At 44.1% G+C, this 25,815-nt stretch overlaps 1 long non-coding RNA gene across 2 annotated transcripts in view; it reads left to right on the top strand.

The window, feature by feature from the left end:
• LOC308482837 overlaps window positions 1–25,815 on the top strand; it is a 107,480-nt gene that overhangs the window by 51,658 nt on the left and 30,007 nt on the right. The window contains exon 3 of one of the 2 annotated variants that reach the window (XR_013989447.1): window positions 11,402–11,528. The exons of the other annotated variant lie outside the window; for it this stretch is intronic. This is a non-coding gene — a long non-coding RNA (uncharacterized lncRNA). Of the gene's footprint in view, window positions 1–11,401; window positions 11,529–25,815 lie in introns of those variants that run through there. 2 annotated transcript variants of the gene reach the window in all.

Genomic DNA, 25,815 nt, shown 5'->3' with positions numbered 1-25,815 from the left:
TAAGTAGTGCGCTCCCTTTTTAATTTAGCCTGCTTTGATGTTATTTATATTTGCAAGTATTTGGGTATCCGGTTGGATATATATTACATATACAGCACTGCTGCTTTTTTAACAATAAGATTGCTTTTTCAGAAAAATATATATAAGCATTGAGCAATTAACTGAGCACTGGGTTGCTGCCAACTAATTTGACCCACTGAAATTAATAGACATGGCTAACGTAGGTCCATTAGTTTCAATCGGTCTACTCTGAGTAGGACTAGCACTGGATGCATCCAATTGTCTTGCTGTGCAAACCTATGCATTACCTTCCTAGAAGTAAATCTCATTGTGGTGAATTGGACTTACTCTTAGATACAGTGCGTGTACTAGGATTGCAGTCTAAACCCAAAACCCACCAACTAGACCGCTTTTAAAAGGATAAACCTGCAAGTACTTGGCCTCCAGCTGGAATCCCTTTATCTCTGCATACTTTTATATATTATTTGCATTAGAAAATTGCTACCTCACTCATATTTTCCATAAGGCGCAACAGTAAAGCGACCAAATCATGCAGGAAAGGAGAGAAGGGGAGAAAAGAACCTGCATAGTTTTTAAATGCACGATTTAAAAACCCACCGCTGCTTCCAGACAAAACCTTGCCCACATCTCCCTCCAGCTGTTGCAAATGAAAGAAAAGAAACCACTCTCTTTCCAGCAGCAAGGGAGGGAAACGAGCGGGTGGGGTGGGGGGATAAAAAAAAATGAAGCAAGCCACAGCAGCAGCTGGTCCGGCACGCGAAGCCCTGCCAGGCAGGCAGCCAATGGATGAAAGGCTGCAAGCCAAACTGCCTCTTATTGGCTGGCAACTCCCGGAGCTGTCAATCAAGAGTCTCTCCCTCCCCACCCCCATTCCCGGACCCAGCGGCTAAAGCAGCCGCCAGCTGTTCTCGTGCCTCCACCCGGCTCCCCGGCAAGCCAAATTGGGGCGCGCGCGCGCGCTCACTGACTCGCTCGCGCAAGCCCTTCCTGCTCTCCTTTTCCTTTCCTCCTGCCTCGCCCACGGGAGCACGTGCCAAAGGGCTTCTGGCTTCCTGCACCGTGCGCACGCACGCACACACTAGCACATAATACACGCTCTCTCATACTGGGAAGAGGGGGGGGGGTAGAAGGAGGAGGAAAGGCTCCAGAAAAAAAAAGTCCTACTGTGCAATCGAGTGGAGGGAAAGCAGTTCATGGGAAAACCACGCCTCCGTCCTCTCTCTCTCTCTCTCTCTCTCTCTCTCTCTCTCTCTCTCTCATTAGTGTTGTTTAGCTTCCCGTTCAAGAGAGAATATGCAGTCTCTCAACAGGGCTTGCTCTCTGTCCCACTATATGTGTGTTGACTGTTGTCAAGATTTGGAGCAGTTTTCCGGATCTTTGTTTCTCCAGCATATACTTTCTTTTTAGCGTGTTAGGATGTATCATCTATCTCTATCTATCTATCTATCTATCTTATACAAACCATAGAAACAAAACACAGTGGCTGCTCACAGATGCCACACAAAATGAAAAAGGGATGGGGTGGGAAGAGGAATTGTATGTATAGCAACCTTGTGGACTTGATATACAAGATAAAACACTCTTATTTTCTACCCAGGCTTTCAAGTTACGGAAATAAAATTCTCTTGCATGTTTGCCGCATTATTATTTTTTTAAAAGTAGTTCTTATATCCAAATGTTCTTAAAACTATTACCTGGCACATGGCGGTATTTACAAGAACACTTTTTTTGTGTTGGTGGAGGGAGCAGGATTGTGTTCTGCAACCACTGCCAACACACCTGGCAACCACACAGTTCACTGGCTGCATGTTTGGAGAGCATGAGAAAATATCCTATGTGCACACCACCGTGCCCATATACACGCAAAGGGGGAAATCCTGATTGGTCCAAGGTCCCCCTTAACTGCATGGCTCTACACACATCTCTTGGCCATGGGTCACACATGGACATGAGAGGGCAGGGTCAGCACAGTGCTGCAACCTCCTAATGTGTGTATTTTTTCATGAGGGCTTGCTTCTTGGCTCTCAGGGGTCTTTGAAATCCCAGCTGTGTTACTGAGGAAGGCATAAGCTGAAACATTTAACTAAATAGGTGTTAAGACTGTCTCTTGTTTGGTCACATGCACAACATTTTATTAATTATTTCATTTGGGTAAAAAGGCCCAGCAGGGACCACAAAGTGACTTTAAAAGCAATAATGGGAGAACATGATCAAAGAACCACATCTTAAGAAGTGTCGTAATGAAGAACAGCAGAACCTAATGATCTCCTGTCTTAAAACTCCCCTTTTCCTGGGAAGGCGCACACATACCCTTTCATCCTCACAACAATCCTGTGAGGTAGGTTGGGCTGAAATAGGGTGACCGATTTCACATGGTCACCCAGTGAACTTCATGTTTGAGGGCTGGTCTCTTGGACACACCCCAGCACTAATTGGAAAACCTCTGTCTCCCTATCTTATCTTCCCCATACACCACGGAGTCTTAACTTCACAACAACCAGAGAAAGAGCAAGTGGCAGTGCAGCCCATGGATATACAAGGCATCTATCACAACCTACTTGGCAGGGAGGTGGCCTTTATGTGGGGAGTTTCCTTGAACATATGCAGAGGGCCTTTCCCCTCCTGGTATGGAAATTATTTAGGGCATGTGGATATTGGTTCTGAGCTCTGTTAGCCCTGCTTTAAGATCTAAATGTGAATCATCTTTGTGAGCTGGGCCACATGCAACCAACACAAAACTGAGTCGAGCAATTTATTCTGATCTTTTACTCCTCCTCTTGCTTTGCTTTGCTTTGTTCCAGACCACCTCCCTGATAATCAAATCTCCAAGCACGACCCAAAGTTTAAAGGAGTGGGGAGCTCTCTGTGTGTGTGGTGTGGAAGAGGTGGCTGGAAAATTGAATCCTCTTCCTACCCTCTTTTCAATTTCTTATTCGTGAACAATTATTGTCTGGGAAATGGCTGGGGAAAAAAACGGTGGATAGGTGAGGGACAGAGAGAGAGAGAGAGGAAGCCCAATAGTGCCACCTATTGGCTGTTTGATAGGTCTGTTTCAGATCACGATTAAACATCGAGAAGTTGGTTGAACTCTTAAGCTTCCCCCTGGGAAAGCTGTGGCCCTCTAACTTTAGTCAGCCCCAGCCACTATTGCCCATAGTCAGGGAAGGTGGGAGTTGTACTCCAACAGCATCTGGAGGACCAGGGGTTCCCCATCCCTAGATAAGAAGCACCATTCAGAAATGAGACTCCAAGCTGTGTCTCTGCCTGAGTGCCAGCTCTGGCTTTTTATTAAGACTGATTAAAGCACGGATGGGGAGCCTGTGGCCCTCATCAGCCCCAGCCAGCATGTCCCATAGTCGGGGATGATGGGAGTTGTAGTCCAACTGCTGTTGGAGAGCCACGCTTCTCCATCCTACAGTAGAGTAAGGAAGGAGGGGTAAATCCATTCATTTCAGTTTCTCAAAGTTTCTCATTTGTTCCCCAGTCTTAAGTGCCTTTCTCCACATTTCCACATAATTTTGCAATTTTTTTTAAGCCTCATGAAAATCCGTCATTTTACTGCTCATTTCGCCAGATATGAACATTTTGCTGGAAATGAACATTTTGCAAAGCCATTTCCCGTAATATGATGATTTTTGTGTGTGCTCACTGACATAAGCACACTTTCATATATGCATTTTTGTACATATTACTTGTTGGGAGAACTTGCATTGCACAAATTGGAAAAGTCCAGATTTTGAAGGATGGCTGTGTTTTAGCTAAGTTCACCTTTAAATCCAAACTGAGTCAAATTTCTCCTCCATTCCTAGTCTCCCAGGAATGATGGGAGTTATAGTTCAGCAACATACAGAGGCCCACACAAAATCCTCATCCTAGCTGTAGAGTAAGTCCCCTTGAATTCAATATTGGTACCCTTTCTGAGTAAATATGAATAAAATCTGAAGCAGTGTTGCAGTGGCATATTTTGAAGTGCAGGAGCTTATGATGACGGCCCTCCTCACCACCATCCCTAAGGAGGGTCCAAAATTGCAGGTAGCTGTGTCACTGCATTATTACAGTGTTCTTCAACCTGGGGTTCCCGAATGTGGATGGACTACAACTCCCATCATCCTTGGGCTAAGCTGGGTGTGGATGATGGGGCTTGTAGTCCACCCACATCTGGATTGAAGAACACTGTATTATGATATATTCTCATGTGGGAGGACAGCAGTACACAGCATACTGCCCAGTTTATTAGGATCAGCAGGACTGCAATCCAGTGCATTGTCTCTTAGGAGTAAGCTCTGCTGAACCCATCAGTGCTTAATTCTGAGTGCATAGGCTCAACTTGTAAAACACACTGAGCTGTAACAACAGACATTCAGCTAGCTGAAAACACAACCTTTCACTTTAAAGAGAAATGCACACAATTTTGCAAAGTGGTGTTAAACCAGGGGTGCCAGGTTTGAGTGGACAGGCACATTTGCAAATGGGAGAAATTGTAGTGGGCACTACACACTCATGCTGCAATCAGTCACAAACCACAACCTATTCTGTCGGTTACAATGAAATACATATTTCAAGCCTACTTGGTGTGTGGGGGAGTCTAGGTGGGGACCTTGTGGACAAAGGCCTCTGTGGGCACATGGTGCCCACTTAGGTGACCTCTGATTGAAACTGCAAGGAACCCCTAAATAAGATTTCGGCCTCGATGTGATTAGTTTCCACATTCGGTGTGATTAGTTTCCACATTCTCTGAAACTATGCTCATCTGCGAAGGGTTGTAGTTTAGCCGTGCAGCATCTGCTTTGCATGCAGAAGGGCCTGGGTTCAATCTCTGGTATTTCCAGGTACCGCTTGGAGAGATCCCTGCCCAGGACCCTGGAGGGCCACTGCCGGCCATTGCGGATAGTGCTGAGCTAGGCAGATCTATAGTCTGATTCAGTATAAGGCAACTCCCTATATTCCTATGTCTCTAACAATGGTCAAACTCGAAAACTACGGTATGTTTTCACCTCATTCACCCCATGATTTTGGCAAACCTAATTGCTCCAGCTCTTAAACAAGCCCACTTTCCTGCATTTCCTTTTTCACTGCACCATGACACAGTGAGGAAAGCAGTCCCCTGGATGCGAAGCCACAATTGAAAAGGCCCTCTCCCTTGTCACTACCCTCTGAGACTCCCCCAGAGCGGGGACCTGGGGAGAGGCTTCAGGAGAAGATCTAAGGGTCTAGGTTGGGTTCATTTTGGGAGAGAGGATCCAGAAGATATTGGGGTCCTGAGCTGTAAAGAATTTTATAGTTCAAAACCAGCACTTTGAATCCATCTCAAAACAGCTGGATAGACAAGGTAGAGGAAGGGAAGGAGGGAGAGGCTGCTGTGGTCTCTGTAAGCAATTAGCTTCTGGGCTCTGCATTTTCTGAGTTAATTTCTCATGGTTTGCCACCATTGGATGAGACACCATCAGATGAGAGGCAGCTGCACACAACTATAGATGTGTCATACTAAGCCAGCATTGTCTTTCAGCAGACATCAAAGGAACTGGGAGTTGTAGCTCCCATGAGATTCTGCATCCTCCTCCTCACTATTGAAAACTCAGGCTGTGGGTTTGATTTAAGGCCTTGAACAGTGGTCGTCTGTGAAGGTGGCTGGAGAGTGGGGTTTGTTTTACTCAGAGTAGACCCATTGAAATACATGGACCTCTGTAGTCATGTTCATTATATTCAACAGCTCTACTTTGAAAAGGCTGAAGGTTGAATACAACTCTCTGTTTTATTGTGCAAGTGGAAGGTATATTGTTTGTTTGACAAGCTTATGAATCACCTTTATCTCAAGTTTGGGGTGATATACAATAAGTATAAAAGCAAAATACATCTAACACCAACAAATGTTTATATATTATGTATGATGGAATTAAAAAACACACTCATATATTTGCTCATTTTAAAAAATAGCAAATCATTAAAACACTGACTCATATATTGCTGCTAAACATACCATCATTATCTGGTATAACCTATCAGGAATGTAGCTTTTTAGGCTTCCTGGGGCTCAGATCAATAACTTTGCAGATCAAGCAGTGATTCGTGGTTCCTTGTTCTCTGAGCCATTGGAAGGAACTGCAGCCAGCTCAAACAAGAACATTCACACCCCAGAATCCTCCTAACCCAGGTGACACCAGGAGGCCAGTTCTGTGCCATTGCCTAAAATAATGGGTCCAGAATGGCTGCCCTCTCTTGGGCCCAAATTTATGTGAAAGGTGATCATCTGAAGCCCCCACCTTAAGTAAAGCAGGAAACATTGTAGTCCTGTTAGCAAAATCAGAGATTCATTTTAGGAGGTGCATGAGAGAAAGCAGATTGCATATCATGGGTCCCATGCAACCCACCAGTTCAGGGCAGGACTGGCAGGATCTGTCAGAGAAGAATTAAGAGTCTGGAGGTGGAGAGAGTCCATGTGATAAGTTAGGAGAGCTTTCTGACCCATTACTGCTGGATGTCCCAGAAATAATAGAAAACTGTATGGGTTAGTGTTTGCCCTCCCTTTGGACAAGAAGTAGCTGAAGAGGCAGCAAACCAATTGGTGGGGCTGGCTAGTCAAAGGCAGAAGGGTACCTGGGGTGAGGACTGACTTAGGTCCCATCACCTAGGACAAATCACTGTCTATGCTGGCACAGACATACCCAGCTGATCCGCCAAAGCACATTTTTGCACGCTTGGTCTTCTTTCTTGGGAGAAGAACCACACAAGTGACCTGCTCTATAAAGAAGAGCAGGAACGACTTGTCAAGCACTGGGACAGCAACTTAGCTTCTCCTGATCATGAACCGTAGAGATTTGTTGTAGACTTGTGAATCCTGTATCCTATACTGTTAGCTAATTCTGAGACTGTGTACTGATTTATTGAATAAAGCTCTCAGGTTTCCTTGAGCTGAGAGTCTGAATATTGCATCTAAGGTGGGAAGCTAGGACATTGAGGTAGTCCTGCTGATTGGTTGGCGGGCATGTTGTTGACTCCCTCGGCCAGGTCCTGCATCATAACTTGAGAATCTACCTCCTGGGTGGCATGCCTCCACCTGGCTTGCACCATGTCTGTATGAAAACAAGACTTAATTTAATGTTGTGCTTTAAGAACTGGGACTGGCACCCCCCTCTCTCAGTCACTTTCCCCACGAATAACAAGGAACATGCTATTAACACAACTGTTTGTATTGGATTATGTCCCCGTGAACAGAAAAAACCCACTTGTAAAAGGCAAGCTTCCTCCGAGAAAGCTCTCCATCCTCTTTGATCTTTAAGCCTAATTTTATTAGAGTGAAGCTTCTACAATTTGGAGGTGGTGGGGTGATGGTAGGGGGAGAAACACAGGCTCAAAAGCCCACAGCTGGGGGTGAGTGGAATGGAAGGCATATGAAAAGACGAGTGCCGGAGGCTGAAGGCCTATTTTTGTCTTACTTCCAACTGTTGACAAGACTTGCCCCTTTCAACACTTTTAGTTTGGTTTAGTTTAGTTTTTAGTTTTGTGAGGCAACTGTTCACTCTGAGCATTATCAAAGTGTGTGTGTGTGTGTGTGAGAGAGAGAGAGAGAGAGAGGGAGGGAGAGAGGGAGAGGGAGAGTGTGTTTTCTTCATTTTGTCTGCTGTGCTGTACTAGTGCTCCATTGAGACTGGTCTATTGGGGCTTGTGGGGACCCTGCCCCCAAATCTCAATCTGCCCTCAGTCAGTCTCCACCTGTCTATCTTCTTACTTACAACCAGTCCAGGGAGAGGCACTGACTTGCCCCCTTCTTTCTCCTTAGTCTTAGCTTTGCCCTGCAGAGCTAATAAGGGAAGAGGTTGGGCACAACAGTGGAATTAGTTGGCTGCCATTGGCTCTGGTTCTACCCATCGTTGACTCTAGTGCCACCTGCTGTTGGTCTCTTTGCCTTCCACCCTACCAGTCCCATGGGATACCAGCCACCACTGCTGGTGCTTTACAAACATTCTACCATTAAGGGAAGTTTTTCCTAAAGCCATGTGAGAACTGTTGTAGCACAGTGTTCACAGCAGGGGTGTGAAACATTGGGTGTAGGGGCCAAATGCGGTCAACCAGGCCTCTCTGCCCAGCCCTTGCAACTCTGCATTGCTTTCACTGAATGCTTTTGCCTGGATGGAATGTGTCCTTGGACTGTGTCTGTTGCCTCTTGGATAGAGCGATGTGTGTGTAGGAACCTGACTTGCACAGGCTGAAATGTAGCCTTTAAGAGTCACATCCATTGCTCCACCCACTTTTTCCATTGAACCCGCCCACCTCTGACATGTTGACTGGAATGGAATGCAGCCTTCGAGTGGAAAAAGGTTTCACATCCTGGCTAAATGGAGAGGTGGAGAACATTCTTAGCACTGAGAAGCAACATGTGAAGGTTTTGCCTAAGTTCCAAGGCAGGCTGCAGATGGATGGGGGACATAGGAGCCAGCTCCTAGGGGCCATGGGGGTCTTCGCTGCCACCCCCAATAAAATTACCGTGCTGCGCCCCCCAAAGTTAATGGACATTGCCATTCAAATGGTGTATGTGTGCTATGTCATGTGATCAATTGTGTGGGGCGGGGCTTACCTGTCCCCCCCCCCAAATATTTTGTTCTAGTTGGCACCCCTGATGGGGGACCTGGTTCTGGTTCAGGCAGGCCAGGTTCCTTAAGGCCCTGATTCTCCTGGTATGGTCAAATACAGAACCTGGATCAGGTTCTGGATCAAACAAGCAAGGAACACAAACTCATAGACAGGTTGGGGGTCAAGTTCTGGATCAAGAAGGCAAGGCAAATTCAAGGCAAGGCATCTGTGTGTCTCCTCAGTTTCCCAAGTCACTGAGACTGAGCAACCAAACCTGGAGCAATAATTCTGTAGAGCCAGCCCAGTCCCCATTGGTTCCTCAGCCAAATTACCGTGCTGCAGTCAGTACCCACCATGGCCATTATCAGAGTGGCACCACAGTACAGGAAGCAGCAAGCCAGAATCAGGCCCCAGACTAGGTTTAGCTGCCGCCTGAGGCAAAGGATCCGGTGCGGACTGAGACTCCTCTGGCTCCGAGTCCAAGCCCGAGTCCCAGGCCATCACAGTATGTCTAGCACCAAGGAGAGCAGCCCAATGACTGGACCAAAAGGCGGCTCTACCATGTTTGTAGGACTCTATGCCAGGAAACCCATTGCCCTGTGAGTGTCCCTGCACTACGATTCCCATCATTCCTTACCATTTGCTATGCTGGGACTGGTGAGAGTTGGTGCCCAGCAACATCTAGACCAGGGATGGGGAACCCATGGCCTTCTGAGCCTTGTTGGACTCCAACTCCCATCTCCCATTTCATTACCATTGGCTATGCTGACTGGGACTGATGGGAGTTGGAGAAGCTGGAATAAGCTTTTAAAAAAGGATGGTGGCAGAGTTCAACTTCACCCAGTTTGGGGAATAAGTTTAAAAGGGGGCAGAGATGACACAAAGAACACTGCAGTGTCAATCTCACAATATTGCGTGATGTCAAATGAAGAGAGACCCACCTCTAGGCTTGTGTCTAACCGATCACTAAAGCACTTTCCTGAATGGCTGTTGATGACTGGTGGCTACTAGCTCTTGCACACACCCCACTCCATTGGTGGGCGGAGGCTCGCGAGAAACTGTCTGAAGAGTTTGAATGTAACCAATGAAGGAGAAAAAAAAGCCTGAGTTTTGCAGAAAGCAGCTTTTATGAAGGATAGATCTATCAATAGATTAGCAATTAGCCACAGCAGTTAAATAGAAATTCCATTTGAAGAGGTAGTGCACTGTTGTCCAAATGCCATATGCTGTGACAGACTAAGGGAGGACTGATGCCTTCTTGTAGCTGTGCTTAGAAACAGGATGCTGGATTATATGAGCATTTGGTCTGATCCAGAAGGGTTCTTTTTGCAAGGAACAACGTATTATGCTGCCTGGGGTGGTGGTGATACTCTTCTCAAGACATTCACTGCATACCTGATCACCCGACCTTAGCTTATTCATCCATAATCACAAACAGATACATTACCCAAACATCACCAGGCTTCAGTACTTACTTTTCACAAGGAAACTGGCCCCTAGGTTTTCCTTCCGCTGAGGGAAGTTGGCAGAACCAAAAAACAATATATTTTCTCTTCTCACTCTCCCCCACCCCTTTTTCTTTCTTCCCCCCAGTGTCAGGGAGAAGCTTAAAGGGAAGTTGCAAAGTTCAGTCCTTTGGAGCATGTTGCTCCGAAAGAAAAGGAGAAGGGAACCAAAGCTGTCCACCATGACCCCATGAATGAAACAGATGTAGGCTCTTTTTACAAGAGCCCCTTTGGTTTCTCCAAACACATATTTGCTGACTTCTCACAGGCTTGAAAACACATTTGAAAAGGCGGCAGAGATAAAAAGGGAGAGAGAGGCAAATGGCGATGTCCAGATTTAACACAAGCCAAAGCTCCATTCTCCAGACGCACTCCTGGATGGAGAGGCCCTTTTCACCAGGTCCCCAGTTAATTTGTGGGTGAATAATAGGAGTGGGGACGGCGCAATCTGCACGCAGAAGGCAGAAAACAGAGTCAATTACATCTGTATTAAGAAGGCCTTGGAAAGAAAATCTCCTTACATGGCCCTTCCACAGATACTGTTCTTAATTATATTTGCTAAGGGGCAGAATGTGTTCTTCCGGCATGTGAAGGAATTTGGGGGTGGGGGGATCTAACGTTAAGGACCCGGACGTGCCCATGCACTGAACAAAAGGGGAAAACATTCCTCTGTGTTGGCTTGCCAATTTGTCCGACGTTGCAATCTGCAGTATAAGTCCTAGGATGCAAAGCTCAGTTAATCCACTGAAGTGAGTGGGAGCTGTGCAGGAGAGCTCTGAGGTGCTGTTGACCAGGAGGCATTGGCAAATTGCTCCTTCTGAATCTAATCTACCTTGCAGGGTTGCTGTGAGTCGGAAGGGGCAAATCCATAATTTCCATTGCTAGTTTCCCCCCAATCGTACACTCAATTCTTTTCAGTTTAAGTTCAGTTCTCCCCATTTCCACACCAGTTTGCTTTTTTATATATGTAAAGAAAATAAGCTCTCCTGACAGTTTATCAGCAGTTTAGTGAAAATTTCTGCTAACACACACGTTTTTGTATGCAATTTCCCCATAGAATTTTTGCAAAGCATTTCCCCCCAATATAGTGCATTTTATAGGTTATTTTCATGAATATATGCATTATTTTGTATTTTGGTATATGCATTCCTTTACTCATTACTTGGCATACTTGCACTGCAAAATTTGGAGAAGTGTAAATTTCAAAACATGGCTGGGTTTGGGTTTGTGTATTCTTTTGAAAAGTGTGAATTAGGTAAATTGACCCTTCAGATACAAACTGAATATACTTTCTCATCCATCTCTAGTTCTCAGGCTATAATCCTGTATGCCTCTACCCAGGAGTAAGTCCCAGTCAACACAGTGGGACTTCCTTTCAACTCAAGTACACATAAATACAATTGGACTGCAACCCCACTCCTCTGAACTCCTTGGAGGAAGAACTAAGAAAATTGTAGCTGGAACTACAATTAAAAAATTAAAAAATCTGTCATTCTGTTCCCATGAAAGGCTGACTAATTTGCACCTTGTATAGCTTGTGCAAAAGTGCCCACTGCCCACATTATTTTGCATAATTCATGCTGCAATATTGACTCTTGCATCATTTCTCCCAGTTTTGCAAGGGATCAAGGGACTGTGCAATCTTGCTTTAAAAATATATATATCCAAGTATGGGGTAGTTTCTGCACTGTGTTGCTCACACTGTGTGGTTCTTTATGTCTACACTTTTGAGGATGTTAGACTGACCTTCTTGATGAGGATCAGAGCTCTTCTGCAAAACCCTAGAAGCATAAGAAGCTGCCTTAAACCAAGTCAAACCCTCGGTCCATGTAGCTCAGAACGTGGACATCCGATGAAACGGAGTGTTGGGAGATTCCGGAGAGGTGAAAAAGAAGTACTTCTTCACACAGCACATAGTTAAACTGCGGAACTCACCCCCACAGGAAGCAGTGATGTCTGCCAGCTTGGATGGCTTTGAAAGAGGATTGGGCAAATACATGGAGGATAAGGCTATCAGTGGCTACTAGTCATGATGGCTGTGCTCTGTCTCCACAGTCAGAGGCAGTAATGCTTCTGAATATCAGTTGCTGGAAATTTTGGGAGAGAGGAGCGCTCTTCTGCTTGGGTCTTGCTTGTGGGCTTCCTATTGGGAACATCTGGCTGGCCGCTGTAAGAACAGGATGCTGGACCAGATGGACCCCCTTTGGCCTGATCCAGCAGTCTCTTCTTAAATCCCTATGTCTACGTTGACTGGCAGTGGATTTCAGACACGAGTGAAGTCCATCTCAGCCTGACTGAATCCAAGACCTTCTGCATGCAGAGCTGAATCTCTGTCAATGAGCTATGCCCTTTTAGAAGGCCTATGGGTTGCCAGGTTAGCACTGCAGACCTGCGTTGCTGCTGCTGTCCGGTGGTTGATTTTAATCCACTTTATTCTTACTTCCTTCATTTTGTTTGGTTGGGAGCCTCCTCGCAGTATGGAAAGGCAGAATATAAAATGCTTCACATTCTGTTCTGTTTTTTTGTTTTGTTTTGCTTTACTCATTTGCTGTAAGCCACACAGAGAACTTGATGTTATGAGATAGCATACAAACGCTACAAGCAAGTTAATAAAAATAAGTATCTGGCTGGCAGCTGTGGGAAAGAGGAGCTGGGCTAGATTGGCCTTTGGTCTGATTCAGAAGAGCATCTTTTATTAAAGAATAGGAACATCATCATCATCATCATCATCATCATCAGTTCCATACCACCCTTCATCTGAAGATCACAGGGTGGTTCATAATATAAAAACACAAAAATTCATACCCTAGTAACTACCAAAAACAATACCCTGCCCCAGTTTAAAAGGCCATAGATTGTTTAATTAATCAAAGGCTTGGGAGAAGAGGAATGTTTTTGCCTGGTGCCGAAATACATGTAATGAAGGCGCAAGGCAAAGTATCCCTGGTCAAGTATTCTACAAACAGGGAGCCACCACAGAAAAGACCTGTGCTCATGTTGCCACTCTCCAGACCACTCATGGCACACAAAGAAGGGCCTCAAATGATGATTGCAGGGTCCAGGTTGATTCATATGGGGAGAGGTGGTCCTTGAGTTATTGCAGTCCTGAGCCGTTTAAGGTCTTGCAGGTCGAAACCAGCACTTTGAATTGGGCCCGGAAACTAATTGACAGCCAGTGCAGTCAGGCCAAGATTTGCATTATATGCTCCAACCGTCTTGCCCCATTGAGCAGCCTGGCTGTCAAATTCTGCACCAGCTGAAGTTTCCAAACTGTCTTCAGAGAGAGCCCCATGCACGATGCATTGCAGTAATCTAACCTAGAGGTTATCAGTTTATAGACAATAGAAGTTAGGTTATCCATGCACAGATGGGGGTGCAGCTGGGCCACCAGTTGAAGCTGATGGAAGGCACTCCGCACCACTGAGGCCATCTGAGCCATAGGAAGTTGCTTTACACTAAGTCAGACTATTGGTCCATCTAGTTCAGTGTAGTCCATGCTGACTGGCAGTGGCTCTCCAGGTTTTCAGGCTTGGAACATTCCCAGCCCTATCTTTAGATGCTGAGGCTTGTACCTATGTTTTGCATGCAGAGGCTCTACCATTGAGCTATGGTCCTTCCCTTAAGACACAGGAACATGGGAAGCCGCCTTATCCGAAATCAGACCCATGGCCTATCTAGCTCTGTATTGTCCACTCTGACTGGCAGCAGCTATCCAGGGTTTCAGATGGGGAACACTGGTGATGCCAGGAATCGAACCTTGGGACTTTCTCCATACAAAGCAGAAGCTCTTCCACTAAGTGACAGTTCTTAATTTAGAAATCAATTAGGTTATTAATTAGCAACTTAGTGTATCCTCACCTATTTTTCTGGAATTGAGGAGCACAAAGGGTTTGCAAGGTAGAACACCATTTACCAAATGGTAATAATGGAGCTTGGTGTGGTTGTCAGTTGTCGGCTAACATCCTCCCAAAAGCTGGTGAGTCGTTTGACTGTTCCTTCTCTAATGAGATGTTGGAAGAGTGATAACTGTCTCTTTGCCACTTCAGCAAACCACTGCCTTGCCAAGCAGTTGGTTACGTGACTCCCATGGTCTTCTGTAGCCAGCCCTTTCCACATTTCTCATTCTGTGGAGCTGACATGACTCCTAATGCTCTGATCTATTGAGAAATCAAGTATTGCTAACTTAATTAACTCGGATGGTTCCTCCCTCTTCATGCCCCCCCCTTCCCCGCCACCACGGTCTTCATTCAAGAGCCCTCAAACTTCTATGTTACCCAAACACCCATTGCAAATATCCATAGTGGTCACAGGGACTTTCATTTTTGCCTCCCTTAATCTTATTAAGTGTCTGTTCCCATACCTGAAGCTTTTTATTTTTTCTTTAAAAAGCATCAATTATATTGGTTCTGGCTCCGAAACGATTTATCATCTTGTCATCTGTTGTCAAGCAGGCCGTATGACCCCTGTGTTTTGTTTGAACCTGCCTAACATTATGGCCTCTTTTTCTTTGGAATCTATGGCTTTTTCTCTCTTCCCCCACCCCTCTCCTCCCTTTCCCCCCTTTTCACTGGGGCTGTTCATGAGGTTGGCCTAATCAGATTAGCTCAACCCAGACACAGCAAAGGTAATTTATTCTCCCCTTAAAAAAAAAAAAAAAAAAAAAGGCTTGGCCGTTTTCCTCCTGCCTCCCCACCCCCAAAAAACTTTTTGTAAACTTTTCTCATCTCGGGTGAAAATCTTTTGTAAGCTGTATCGAATGAACTCTTGAAAGAGACCCACGCTTCTCCTCAAAGGGGACCTGTTAGAATGGGTCACTAGGCCAAAACAGTGGGGTACCTCCTCTCCCTTTCAAGCCGGCCATTCAGGCAGCAGGAGCCTGGACCAGCTTATGGAGAAAGACCAGATCGAATCCCTAAATCGCTGGAACATTTAATTTGGTTCCTAAACTAAATGTTCTGAAAAAAGTCCATCTTGTTTACAACCCTAATGAGATAACACTTTTTTGATGGTTTGTTGGGAGAAGGAAACAGCTATACTCTGTTCTTTCTCTCCAGCTATACTTAACCAGCAATCCAATTCATTGTGTCTGTATATGTACCATTTTTAACATGCACCACAGTCTTTGACCCGTTTTCCCCACAACGCTCCTGTGAGGTAGGCTGCTGTTGCTGTTTTCCTCTGGGGGGGGGGGAACCAAACCTAGAAGATATAGACCCACCTAGATACAAACAAATTAGAATAAAGTAAATGTAAACATAATATATTTCTATCACATAGGTATGAAAGATTAAAAAACAACAACTTTGAAGGTATAATTATAGCAAGCAGTTTCCTGTGGTTTCATAACTTTGCAATACAGACCAGAGTGTACAGTATCATATAAATATGTCCCAAAAGGTCTCTCTGTGCATCAGGCACAGCAACCACTAAAGGCTATAAAGAGGGGTAACCCATCTTGTTCTGACATCTTGATCCTGTGAATTCTCCTTCCTTGCACAAAGAAGCACAACCAAATCCTATGCAGCTCACTCCCAAGTTAGGATGTCAGAGAATTCTGATGAAAACAGAAATTCATTCATTCATTCATATTCATAATTGTATTCATATGCCACTTTCCTACAAAAGGAATCATGCTCAAAGTGGCTCACGACAAAGAAAACAGGAATGCATTTCAAAAACCAAAAACAGTGCAAAAACAATTTCATAATAATGTCATGAAACAACAATAACAATGTGTGTGTTTTTTTAAAAATAGCAACAACACCAAAACATTTCTGTACTTTAAATATAATAAGATTATGTTGTCACCTCCTGGCAATAGCAAAACTAATAAGGGAGCTTGACTGTTTCACTTTGGTCTTAGAAACACCCCTCCCAAAATGATGTTGCTAGCAGCCCTTCTCCTGCAGCAAATTGCAAGGCTTCCACAGGCATGATGTAGGGTAGCTGGAAACCCCTCTCCCATGATTCCCAGAACTGGGAAATGAAGTTTATCCTTCACAGAACTACAATTCCCCTCACCCTGGAATAAAGTTCCTGGGATTCTTGGGGGAAAGCCATATGTTTTGAATGTACTTTACATGTGTGGTGTGGATGCGATCGATGACTAGGTGATGAGCTATCTCCGATTCTTCCACTGCCCCAGACAGGTAAACACTGATGTGTGTTTTTAATTGTTATTGCCCATTCCAGGAAAAAAGAGTAAGAGGCTGGGATATGCTTAAAGCATTGCAGATATATTTTCTTTTCATCTCTCCCTCCTGCCTCTTCTTATAAAGAATTCATGCTGACCAATTTAAAGGCTGAGGGCTGCTGCAGACCGAAAGATAAGATTATCAATGCACACGTCACTTCTGGGATTCACTCGTTATCACAAGTAGTACTGGATGAGATGACTTTTGAAGGAAGGTTGCAATAAATGCGTGGAGAATAGGTCTTTATCAATGGCTGCAAGCCATGAAAACTGAATGAAACATCCAAATCCAGAGGCAATGCATCTCTGAATGTCAAATGGTTGGGATAAACTGTCTGTAAGATATTGGATGTAGGAAAACAGAAGACTGGAACAACACAGGAACCTGCCTTATACTGGGTCAAACCATTGGTCCATCTAGCTCAGTATTGCCTACACTGACTGGCAGCAGCTCTCCAGGCGTTCAAACAAGACCTTTCCCCAGCCATACCTGGTGGTGCCAGAGATTGACTCTGGAACCTTCTGCATGCAAGGCCTATGCTCTGTCACTGAGCTATGGTCTTTCCCTAGGATTAGAAGAACTTCCTCCCAGTGGAGAAAAATTTCCTTATTTCCCTTGCCCCCCTGCACAGTGGGAATATCTTTCCATCGCATAGGATGGACTGGAGAGGCATAAGTCATAGCTGAGTGGTTAGGCTGAGTGGTTAGGCACATGTTTTGCATCCTGAATGTCCCAGGTTCAGTTCCCTAGCAACTCTTGATTTAGAAGGAAAGGGTCTTAAACAGCAGGTCTGAGGAAAACCTCTCTTGGTCACAGACCTGGAGAGAGGCTGCCAGTCAGAGCAGACGATAAGCTGGGCTGATGAGCTTGATTCACTAAAATGCAGCTTCAGACACATGGTCCCACAGGAGGCATGATTTCTGTTCTCATCCTGAAGCAAAGTTCTTAACCTGAAGCACTATTTCTGGGTTAGCAGAGTCTGCAACCTGAAGCGTATGTAACCTGAAGCGTATGTAACCTGAGGTACCACTGTACCTTATATTTTTTGGGGGGAGGGAGGGGGGTTCTAAAAAGTTGTGTGGTTGGCCCGATGGAAGACGAAACTAGATGGCCCTTTGTGCTGTTCAACAAGACCATTCTTACAGATAACGCAAGCTCAGCACTGTGACTGAAACTATGACTAAGTTTGGAAGCACGTAAAGTCAACAACGGTTCTGAACGGTTTCTACAGAAGAAAGAACAAGCCTGGTCAGCGACGAAGGAGAGTTTTGTTACCTTTTGTGTGCTGTTCAAGTCCAGACAAAAGCTGGAGAGGATTAACATGATGACGGGGGCCGACACACCTCCATTAGCATCAGGCAGGAAGGAAACCGGAGAAGTGTGCGAATTCCCCCACAGGGAATTATTCGCCACCATCATCACCGCAGTAAGACTGTGCCAGCACAAATGGCATAGTTTAGAGATGGTGTAATGCTGGAGATCTTCTGTTTTCAATGGATGTCAACAGTATCTTTGATCAAGAGTACTGTATTCAAAAAAAATATCAAAGCAACTTTGGATTATTTACTTACTTTTTTAATAGTTCCAGTTAAATGGGGCTGGGCAAATCTGTCAATTTCAGTTTCTCATTTCTTAATTATTTATTTTATTTACTGAATTTATATCCCACCCTTCCTCCTCAAAGGAGACCGGGGAGTAAACAGATATGTAATTCAAAAACAAAGCAAAATATTCTTTAAAAGTAATGATTAAAAATGCTGAATGTAGTTCTCTCCAATTTCCACATTAGTTTGCAATTTTTTAAAACAAAAGTTATGAAAATTCATCAGCATTTTAGTGTGACTTTCACCTAAGATATGCATTTTTACAAAGCGGTTTTCCCTAATGTAATGGATTTTTTAATGTTATTTTCACCAAAATATTCATCTATATGCACACTTTCCCCTAATATAATGACACATTACTTGATGGAGAAGCTGCATTGTAAAATTCAGGGGGAGTGCAAATTTCAAATGAAGGCTGTATTTTGTTTTGTTTTTTCGTATCTTGTTTGAGAAAGTATGTATTAGATAAGTTTGCTCAGGTCAGGGTCATGAAATGGGCATGAAAAATTAGAGTCAATCCACACCATAGTTTTAAAGCCCATGGCTTCCCCCAAAGAATAATGGGAACTATAGTTTACCCCTCACAGAGCCACAGTTTCCAGAGCCCTTAACAAACTACAGTTCCCATGATTCTTTGAGGGAAGTGTGGTGTGGATGTGATCCATATATTGGTGGTGATGGTTTTTTTTTAAAAAAATACATTAATATAAGTCAAATTGTCTTGTCCATATGGAATCATTAAGTTTTTAAGATGGTGGATGAAAGCCTAGGTGCCAGCTTGCTCAGAGGCTTGATGAGGGCAGTGGGCCAGGCAGAGAGCTGGCAAGCTGACACCGTTCTGCACATTCAGCCACTGAATTATAGAGCCTTTAAAACAGGGATATCCAACTCCTACAGGTGTTGTTGGGCTCCAGTGCCATTGGCCATGCTGACTGGGGCAGATGGGCATTGAATCCAACACTTGGAGGGCACTATATTGGCTACCCTCCTTTTAAGATTAAGAAACCTTCATAAAAGTTCTCAAAACTTTCAAGTAAGTTCTCTTTTCGTGTTAACAAACTCAACAGCAAAATCCTTAAAAAAAAAAAAAAGACTTTTGACTTTTTCTTGCTTTTTAAAGAACAGGAAAAACTTCCCAAGAAGCTGTCTTCCTCATCATTTCTCTCCTCAATATCTTTCTCCATCTTCTTTTTTTGCCAATCCCATTATCTGTTAATTATGACTTCTTTTTTTAAATGAAGCAAGACAAAGACCACTTTTGTCACTCACACAAATGGCTGCTGCAATTGCTCTGATGCGACTGAAGAAGTGGCCCAGACAGAAGGGAAACAGTTTCTCAAGCCTGTTATCAAACCCCTTTATTGCCCCCCTCCCCACTGCATGATGCTGCTCAGTAAATAATTAATATGATAGCTTAATTGTAGATGCCACACCACATGGCTGTAACGGAAACCCAGAAGAAGAAGAAGAAGAAGCCCGGGAAACAGAGCCTGGATTCTGCTGACAAAGGACAGGCACGTTAGAAAAGGAACTAACGGCTCATAGCTGCTTAAAGTTACCCGAAAGAGTTTTGCAAGCATCCCTCCTAATGCATCCCATGCGAATGCAACTCTCTCAAGCCGGATGGCAAGGGCAAACATCATGGGGGTGGTGCTGCAGCAGCTTCCTTTGCAGGCAGAAGGCTCCAGATTCATAGGAAGCTGCCTTATCAGCCAGGAGCGCAGTGGCAAATTCCAAACGCAGGGTCCCTGCAGGATACAGCCAGGGCCCCTCACAGCCAGACCTCCTCCTGGCCATGCTCCCTTCTAAGAATATGCAACCTGAGATTATACAATTGTCTTATAGTTAAACAGTAATTATAATTAGGGATGCATTGCAACAATCAGTGCAGATCTCCATGCACTGCCTTTCAGTGAGATTTTCTGTAGATGGGCAAATGAACTAGAGTGCTGCACTGGAGTGCTTCTTTCGGTGTGACTTAAGTTGTGTTTTCCATTGCACATAACAAAACTTGCATGTCTTGAAACTGAAGCCCCTTGTGTTCTCTTAAACGGGCAGAGAGACGAATGCAAATGCTATCTCCCTGCAAGCTTCTGTTGCAGATGCTCACCCCTGCCTCTATCCTCCATCCAGGCAAGCAAGAGGCACTAACGGAGGTCAAGACCAGGTTAAAAAAACAACAACTCAAGGAGGGTGTGAAGTAGGGCAGGTGAGAAGTGTGTCTGAGGACAGGATGCAGCCAGAGAAGAGTCCCAAGAACAAGATAGAAAAGCATTTGGCTCCAACGCCTGAGGTGCCCTTCCCTGGTTTAAATCTCTACAAGCTGATTAAGTACCCTTGGGCAAATCTTCATCTCCTCCACTTGTTTGAAATATGAAGATTACACTCACTACTGTTCCACCTTGCAAGATGATTGTAAAAATGCAAGGTAAAATGCTTTGATCCCACAAAACTGCAAAATGATGCTGATTCTATTGAAAACAGATGCCAAGTCTTCTGATAGTCAGGAAGCTCGGTGATCCAGGCTCCTGCAACCCCTGGAAAGCTGCTGGTCTGACTCGGTGGGATGGTGTGACTCAGTATAAGACAGCTTCCTCTCTTCCTGTGGGTCTCAGCGGCTACAGCAGCAGAAAAATACCATAGTGTTCTGGGGCAAGGCATTAGTGGCCAGCTCTTTTTAAGGGCAGAGGCGTTCTTTCCACAATTGCTCCAGAACAGCTGCAAATTTGACAGGCTCATCTTTCTCCATCGTATGTAATGCTCCGGAGGTGCCCCCAGAGGCTAGGGTCTCAGTCCAGGAGGTGAACGCCTGTTACTAAAACCCACAAGAGTGTGGGGTTCCATGTGCAGCATAGTCTCAACAAGGTCACGGATACAGAATCAGCTTTAGGTTTGCTGGCCTCCTAAACCATACTCTAACCGTTGCTCCTCTTAGAGAAGGAGCAGCAGGGATTGCATACTCACAAGGCACAAGTAGATCAGCAACTGCACCTGTAGATTCATGCTGTCATTGCTCTTCAGCCTGGACCTCTCAGCTTTAGGTGTTGGCTCTTTCAAGGATGCTCTACCTTCTCCTCTGACAGTTCCAAGGGCTCTTCATCAGGTATAAATCCACAGAGCCACTAAGGGCAGGCCATCCCATTCATGAGGTAGACTGAGGTGGCTTCCTTGGGCTGCAGAATCCAAGGGGTGGGCATGCTCTTTACCTCCACCAGAGAAGCAAGGAGAAATGGCTGCAGCAACTTCCAGGTTCTGGTGAAATTTTGCAAGAGCATTGGATTCAGGAGATCCTGGACCTGTTGAGTGTCTGGTCCATTCTCTAATGACTCAGTAACCGTATTCAGGGCTGGGAGAAGCTTTCCTGGTGAATTTCTGCCCAAGAGATGCTGTCAAAAAGCACACAGGAGCCCCAGGCAGGAAACACAACACAACCCTTCCCTCCTCCTTAGCAGGGATGTAATCAGTTAATGGATCAATTAAAAGCCTTAGTTGATTAAACCATGAAGGTCAATTTTCATTGCTGAGGGTCGGTTTTAATTGGTGGGGCTGCAATCAGGAGAATATCTGATAACATGTTGAGACTGTCTTCTGCCGGTGTTACCTGTAACTGAGAATGAATTGTGGTTGGCGGGGGAGGAGGAGATATGAAGGATAGTCTCCCTACATTGCAGGTATGCACATTTTGTTTGCTAAACTGTGTGCTTGCTTATATTTCCTTCAATATCTCTCTCCCAATGGGGTGGTGGGGTGGTACCTGTACTGAAGTTTCACTGATTTGCAAAGATGTTTCTTTTTAAAAAAACAACAACAAATCAGTTCATTGTTTAAAAGCGGATGATTCATCAGCTCAAAATCCTTTAATTGGTCAATAGTCTGAGAGATTCTGAGCCAATAATCTACAAATTGTATGCAGAAAGTGGCACCACAAACACACAGAGGGGAGAAGGGAGAGGGAGGGAGATAAAGGAGGAAGCACAGAAAAGGTACATTGTATATGGGTTGGGGTAGAAAGGAGTGTTTTCTCAGATTTCTGAGAGCAAAAGAGTGGTCTATTTTTCAGTAAGTCTCCCATATTAAGGCCTTTGGGGGATTAAATGTTATTGCTTCCCCTGTGGCTCAGAAGTGGGGCTCGTATCCGCCAGCAACCATGCATTCAGTATTGTGTACCCAAATTTCATGAAACTCCCTTTTGCAGGAGACCAGACAGGCCCCCCCACTGCAGCACCTACTGAATACAGTGGTACCTTGCAAGACGAATGCCTCGCAAGACAAAAAACTCGCTAGACGAAAGGGTTTTTTGTTTTTTGAGCTGCTTCGCAAGACGATTTTCCCTATGGGCTTGCTTCGCAAGACGGAGACGTCTTGCAAGTTTGTTTCCTTTTTCTTAACACTGTTAATACAGTTGCGACTTGACTTCGAGGAGCAACTCATAGAACGCGATGTGGTAGCCTTTTTTGAGGTTTTTAAAGACTTTGGTGATTTTTGAAGCTTTTCCAAAACTTTCCCGACACCGTGCTTCGCAAGACGAAAAAAATCGCAAGACGACAAAACTCGCGGAACGAATTAATTTCGTCTTGCGAGGCACCACTGTACTTTTTATTTATTATTCCAGCAGGCATTTTAACTGAATTTTGATGTATTTACTTTAACTGATTCTATTTTTCATTGTATTTTTTTGTACATTGCCCAGAGATTATAATAATTAAGCAGGATAGAAATTGTCATAATAGGATAAAATAACATAAAGCTTAACACAAGCTGACAGTGTGATTCAGCAGCAAAAAAACCCCTAATGCAATTCTCAGCTGCATCAACAGAAGCATAGTATCTAGATCAAGGGAAGTAACAGTAGCGCTCTCTAATCAGACCACACCTGGAGTACTGTGCCCAGTTCTGGGCGCCACAGTTTAAGAAGGATATTGACAAGCAGAAATGTGTGCAGAGGAAGGTGACAAAGAAGATGATAAAGGGCCTGGAAATAATGAGGAATGGATGAGGGATTTAGCCTGGAGAAGACATGACTGAGATGATATGATAGCCCTCTTGAAATATCTGAAGGGCTGTCAACATAGGAAGATGGAGCAAGCTTGTTTTCTCCTGCTCTGGAGGGCAGGACCCAAACCAATGGATTCAAATGGCAAGAAAGAAGATGCTGATTAAACATTAGCTGGAACTTTCTTACCGTTAAAGCAGTTGGGCAGTGGAACAGACCCCCTCGGAGGGTGGTGGAGTCTCCAGCATTGGAGAGTTCTTAAACAGAAGTTGGGTGGCTGTCTTGTTGGGGATTCTTTAGCTGCGGTTCCTGCATTGCAGGGGATTAGACTAGATTATGCATGGAATACCTACCAACTCTACCAGTTCTATGCTTCTGTATATTTCCTCTGAAGTTCAATCCTGTTTATTTTGTTGGTGTTAATATTAAAGCAAGCAGGTGTGTATTTAGAGGAGGGCACCCACAGCATATCTGCATTACCCCACTGGGTTGGCTTTCCTTATTTCCAATGAGCCCCAATAAGGGACTGGTGAATCTGCCATGTCTTTGAATGGATCAGACTATCACTCCCACTGCAGAGATGCCGGAAAATTATCTGCTGCCCATTGCATTGCTCTAGGCCAGGGGTCAGCAAACTTTTTCAGCAGGGGGCCGGTCCACTGTCCCTCAGACCTTGTGGGGGACCAGACTATATTTTGTAAAGAAAAAAAAATGAACAAATTCCTATGCCCCACAAATAACCCAGAGATGCATTTTAAATAAAAGCACACATCCTACTCATGTAAAAGCACCAGGCAGGCCCCACAAATAACCCAGAGATGCATTTTAAATAAAAGCACACATTCTACTCATGTAAAAACACGCTGATTCCTGGACCGTCCACGGGCCGGATTTAGAAGGTGATTGGGCTGGATCCGGCCCCCGTGCTCTAGGCTTCCTTCTTTCCACAACAACTGCCTGATACAATACTACTTGTCCACTTGGCCTTAGTCAAAGAAGTGTCATTCCCATCACATCCTACTTGGTCTTTTTAACTGGAGGTGCCTGGGATTGAACCTGGGACACTCAGCATGCAAAGTATTTGTTGTTAGGACATTTATATAATGCTTGATTACTCACATTTCTAAGTAATGTACCGTACATAAAAGCAACCCACAGAAAAGAGGACAACAAAACAATCAAAATATATTGTAAAAATTGAACATTTCCTTATTTCCTTATTTATTTATTTATCAGTCAGTCTATAACAAAAGTATCAGGGCAGGGTACAGCAATGTGAACATTTTAAAAACAATGCAAAACAATCATTAGAATGACTCAAGGAAAAAAACACACCTGTACGAGCCTATTCTTGCTATTTACATTTGTCAGTTGCTTTATACAAAACTCTCAAAGCAACTTAATACGATAGCAAATAGAAGTAATGTGAAACCAGAAAAAAAATAAGATGATGAACAATTTTATTTTATGGATTGGATTGGATTGATCTTTATTACGGCCATTGGCCCGTCACACGACAGTTTCCCATACCAACATAATGTACTTGAACCTCCAAATTTAAAACCGTCAAAACTTACAAAAAACAGACAAGAACCAAAGCAGAACAAAAACCAAAGACCAACATCATACGTTGCAATAAATTTGTAACATAACCATCACCATCTGCTCACAAATCAATAGAAGACATCAATGGTGATTCACCTAGTTACATCCTAAAACATAGATCATGGTTTAAAGGGATTTTCCGAGCCACACAGGAGTCCGTTTCTCTTCTTTAGGGATAGGACACTGATCAAGAATCTGGCAACCGTGAGTGATCTTAGGGGGTCATCATCATTTAATAGATATCTCAGTTTGGCTTCATTCGTATCATCGGCAATTCCCTTTAGATATTGGGCAAGAAACTTGCTCCTGGCCGATGAGTGAAAAGCACAGTCAAAAATTATGTGATGCAACGATTCCGGTGCCCCACAATTACAATCACATAAGAGCGATATCTGTCCATTGGAGAATCTATTTCTCAGCATGTTCGATGGGAAGGTGTTGAATCTTGCCTTTACAAAGGCATATCTATGAGCCGAAGAAGTTAAGGAATTCAAATAGTTTGGGAGCCTTAAGAGGGGTGATAAACCAAGGTTTAGAGGTGAGCAGGTACCATTGCCCAAGACCATTTTCTGCTGCAAGTCCATCTCCTCTAGTTTACAGGTTACTGTTCTTTTAGCTGGAACTATGTCCTGCTCTAGTAATTTGGATGGGGAGATTCCCATTGCCGTTATTTTCAGCTGTAAATTTTTTACCCATGGGCTCTGGAAATCATCTCTCCACATACATTGTATCAAGTACAAGTTTGGGAGATTGTGCCATAGAGATAACCAGTGACAAAGTATGTGCTTCCACAGAGCGTTTTCCAGGGATACAGTATTAAGTTCCATGCGTAACGCTGTATTACTTACACAGTTGGGCAGTTTCAATATCCCTCTTAAAAACTGATTTTGAATAACCTCTAGGTGAGATAGATTGACAAAAGTCCCCCAAATTGAGATGGCATAGGCAATTGTCGGGATCACCTTGGCCTTGAAGACTTTCAACGCCGATGGGATATGAAAGGCCCCATCGGTGAAGAAGAATCGCAAGATCGCCAAGGAGATAGCTTTGGCTCTATTTGTAACATAGGCTACATGGGCCTTCCATCTAAGGTTATGTTGTAACCAAACTCCCATTTTATTTTATGTATTTCATAAGATTTATATACTGCTTGTAATCAAGCCTCAAAGCGGTTTACAAGAAGAATAAAACAATAAAATTACCTGTTAAAAAAACAGTTAACAGCAACTACTTATTCAAAACAGTTTAAAAATAATTAAAATCAACAATAAGCTAGCAACCAGGTTAAAGCACATGTCAGTATTCTATATTTCTGGTTCAGCTGG

This window comes from Podarcis pityusensis (assembly GCF_964106645.2).
Source record: "Podarcis pityusensis genome assembly, chromosome: 8".
Taxonomy (NCBI): Eukaryota; Metazoa; Chordata; class Lepidosauria; order Squamata; family Lacertidae; genus Podarcis; species Podarcis pityusensis.
The sequence above is the reverse complement of the archived record's forward strand: the minus strand, read 5'-3'. Positions and strand labels throughout refer to the sequence as shown.